Source organism: Colobus angolensis, unplaced genomic scaffold (genome assembly GCF_000951035.1).
Source record: "Colobus angolensis palliatus isolate OR3802 unplaced genomic scaffold, Cang.pa_1.0 Scaffold185, whole genome shotgun sequence".
NCBI lineage: Eukaryota > Metazoa > Chordata > Mammalia > Primates > Cercopithecidae > Colobus > Colobus angolensis.
Window position 1 is genome coordinate 1207084 of NW_012114988.1, and position 334 is coordinate 1207417.

General features: G+C 28.4%; 1 protein-coding gene across 1 annotated transcript in view; it reads right to left on the minus strand.

Annotated features, from left to right (window-relative positions):
• The window catches only part of LOC105510266 (chymotrypsin-like elastase family member 2B), a 17298-nt gene that overhangs the window by 15709 nt on the left and 1255 nt on the right, over positions 1-334 (minus strand).

The following is a 334-nucleotide window of genomic DNA, read 5'->3' on the forward strand; positions in this document are numbered from 1 at the left end:
CTCTGCTTTAAAGAAATGGACTTACAGATGAGATATTATGGGGTGTGGTTTATATGAAAAAGACAGTTAAGAACTCAAAAAATTGTTTACATAGTCTAAAATAAAATGTTTACAGCATATATGATTTAAAATAATTTCTTTATGACCAACTTTTCAATTACTCAGTCCCAATTACATCAAATAAATGAGATTTTACTATATTTGTTTGTGTCAATGTAAACTTTATACAATTGTTTTGAAATTCCCACAATTAACACATCTTAGTAATTTGTGCCTGTGCCCAACTGGACAGTTTAGTCTTTTTTTTTTTTTTTTTGAGACAGAGTCTCGCTCT